This window comes from Brassica oleracea, unplaced genomic scaffold (assembly GCF_000695525.1).
Source record: "Brassica oleracea var. oleracea cultivar TO1000 unplaced genomic scaffold, BOL UnpScaffold00921, whole genome shotgun sequence".
Classification (NCBI taxonomy): domain Eukaryota; kingdom Viridiplantae; phylum Streptophyta; class Magnoliopsida; order Brassicales; family Brassicaceae; genus Brassica; species Brassica oleracea.
In genome coordinates this window covers 34,253-37,733 of record NW_013617521.1, presented here as the reverse complement: position 1 = coordinate 37,733, position 3,481 = coordinate 34,253, and positions in this window count along the sequence as shown.

The following is a 3,481-nucleotide window of genomic DNA, read 5'->3' as shown; positions in this document are numbered from 1 at the left end:
TTTTTTTCAGCGAAATAGTGCATCGAGGTTAATGACGTTAAGAAAGCATGAAAAACACCCTGAAAATCCGATTGGGATCTTTTTTTACGTCCCGTAACTTTCTGCAGCCCGTTTGAGGGTCAAAACGGCTGAATTTGGGCCCGGAAAATTGCCCCGTCAGTTCGCCGCCCTTTATGGTTTCTGAGCCTTTCCGAAATGGTGCTATGGGCGACATAGTTCCTCACGGTTCAAACGTTATGAGGTTTCCAAGTTTAGACTCGTTTTAGGCCGAAAAATTAAATAAAAATAATAATAAAAAAGGGTGCAACACGAGGACTTCCCGGGAGGTCACCCATCCTAGTACTACTCTCGCCCAAGCACGCTTCACTGCGGAGTTCTGATGGGATCCGGTGCATTAGTGCTGGTATGATCGCACCCGTTTGTACATCACTCGCGTTTCCATATATCATTTGTTTCGGCCAATCCAAGTGTAAGGCCGTGGGGCCCACATGATTTTCTGATTTTGTTTTTCAGCGGAATAGTGCATCGAGGTTAATGGCGTTAAGAAAGCATCAAAAACAACCTGAAAATCCGATTGGGATCCTTTTTTGCTTCCCTTAACTTTCTGCAGCCCGTTTGAGGTTCTTAACGGCTTAATTTGGGCCCTAAAAATTGCAACCCCAATTCACCGCCCTTTATGGTTTCTGAGCCTTTCCGAAATGGTGCTATGGGCGACATAGTTCCTCACGGTTCAAACGTTACGAGGTTTCCAAGTTTAGACTCGATATAGGCCGAAAAAAAAATAAAAAAAAAATAAAAAGGGGTGCTACATGAGGACATCCCGGGAGGTCACCCTTCCTAGTACTACTCTCGCCCAAGCGCACTTAGCTGCCGAGTTCTGATGGGATCCGGTGCATTAGTGCTGGTGTGATCGCACCCGTTAGTACATTACATGCGTTTCCATACATCCTTTGTTTCGGCCATTCCAAGTGTAAGGCCGTGGGGCCCACATGATTTTCTGGCTGTTTTTTTTTCCAGCGAAATAGTGCATCGAGGTTAATGGAGTTAAGAAAGCATCAAAAACACCCTGAAAATCCAATTGGGATCCTTTTTTACGTCCCGTAACTTTCTGCAGCCACTTTGAGGGTCAAAACGGCTGAATTTGGGGCCAAAAAATTGCCACGCCTATTCACCGCACTTTATGGTTTCTGAGCCTTTCCGAAATGGTGCTATGGGCGACATAGTTCCTCACGGTTCAAAAGTTATGAGGTTTAAACTCGTTTTAGGCTGAAAAATAAAATAGAAAAAAATAAAAAGGGGTGCAACACGAGGACTTCCCGGGACGTCACCCATCCTATTACTACTCTCGTCCAAGCGCACTTAGCTGCGGAGTTCTGATGGGATCCGGAGCATTAGTGCTGGTGTTATCGCACCCGTTAGTACATCACACGCGTTTCAATATATCATTTGTTTCGGCCAATCCAAGTGTAAGGCCGTGGGGCCCACATGATTTTCTGGTTGTTTTTTTTTCAGCGAAATAGTGCATCGAGGTTAATGGCGTTAAGAAAGCATCAAAACACCTTGAAAATCCGATTGGGATGCTTTTTTACGTCCCGTAATTTTCTGCAGCCCGTTTGAGGGTCAAAACGGCTGAATTTTGGCCCGGAAAATTGCCGCTTCTATTCATCGCCCTTTATGGTTTCTGGGCTTTTCCGAAATGGTGCTACGGGCGACGTAGTTCCTCACGGTTTAAAAGTTAGGAGGTTTCCAAGTTTAGACTCGTTTTAGGCCGGAAAAAAAATAAAAAAGGGTTCAACACAAGGACTTCCCGGGAGGTCACCCATCCTAGTACTACTCTCGCCCAAGCACGCTTAACTGCAGAGTTGTGACCAGATCCTGTGCATTAGTGCTGGTATGATCACAACCGTTAGTACATCACTCGCGTTTCCATATATCATTTGTTTCGGCCAATCCAAGTTTATGGCCGTAGGGCCCACAAGATTTTCTGACTGTTTTTTTTTCCAGCAAAATAGTGCATCGAGGTTAATGGCGTTAAGAAAGCATCAAAAACACCCTGAATATCCGACTGGGATTTCTTTTTAGGTCACGTAACTTTTTGCAGCCCGTTTGAGGGTCAAAACGGCTGAATTTGGGCCCGGAAAATTGCCCCGTCTATTCACCACCCTTTATGGTTTCTGGGACTTTCATAAATGGTGCTATAGGCGACGTAGTTCCTCACGGTTCAAAAGTTATGAGGTTTCCAAGTTTAGACCCGTTTTAGGCCCGAAAAAAATAAAAAAATATAAAAAGGGGTGCAACACGACGACTTCCCGGGAGGTAACCCATCCTAGTACTACTCTCGCCCAAGCACGCTTAACATGGAGTTCTGATGGGATCCGGTGCATTAGTGCTGGTATGATCGCACCCGTTAGTACATCACTCGCGTTTCCATATATCCTTTGTTTCGGCCAATCCAAGTGTAAGGCCTTGGGGTCCACATGATTTTCTGACTGTTTTTTTCAGCGAAATAGTGCATCGAGGTTAATGACGTTAAGAAAGCATCAAAAACACCCTGAAAATCAGATTGGGATCAATTTTTATGTCCCGTAACTTTCTGTAGCTCGTTTGAGGGTCAAAACGGCTGAATTTGGGGCCGAAAAATTGACCCGTTTATTCGCCTCCCTTTATGGTTTTTGGGACTTTCCGAAATGGTGCTATGGACGACATAGTTCCTCACGGTTCAAAATTTAGGAGGTTTCCAAGTTTAGACTCGATTTAAGCCGAAAAAAAATAAAAAAAAATAAAAAGCGGTACAACACGAGGAATTCCAGGGAGGTCACCCATCCTAGTACTACTCTCCCTCAAGCGCGCTTTGCTGCAGAGTTCTGATGTGATCCGGTGCATTAGTGCTGGTGTGATCGCACCCGTTAGTACATCACTCTCGTTTCCATATATCATTTGTTTCAGCCAATCCAAGTGTAAGCCGTGGGGCCCACATGATTTTTTGACTGTTTTTTTTCAGCGAAATAGTGCGTCGAGGTTAATGGCGTTAAGAAAGCATCAAAAACACACTGAAAATCCGATTGAGATCCTTTTTTACGTCCCGTAACTTTCTGCAGCCCGTTTGAGGGTCAAAACGGCTGAATTTGGGCCCAAAAAATTGCCCCGCCTTTTCACCGCCCTTTATGGTTTCAGGGCCTTTCCGAAATGGTGCTATGGGCGACGTAGTTCCTCACGGTTCAAAAGTTATGAGGCTTAGACTCGTTTTAGGCAGAAAAATAAAATAAAAAAGATTAAAAAGGGGTGCAACATGAGGACTTCCCGGGCGGTCACCCATCCTAGTACTACTCTCGCTTAAGCACGCTTGACAGCTGAGTTCTGATGGGATCCGGTGCATTAGTGCTGGTATGATCGTACCCATTAGTACGTCACTCGCGTTTCCATATATCCTTTGTTTCGGCCAATCCAAGTGTAAGGCCGTGGGGCCCACATGATTTTCTGA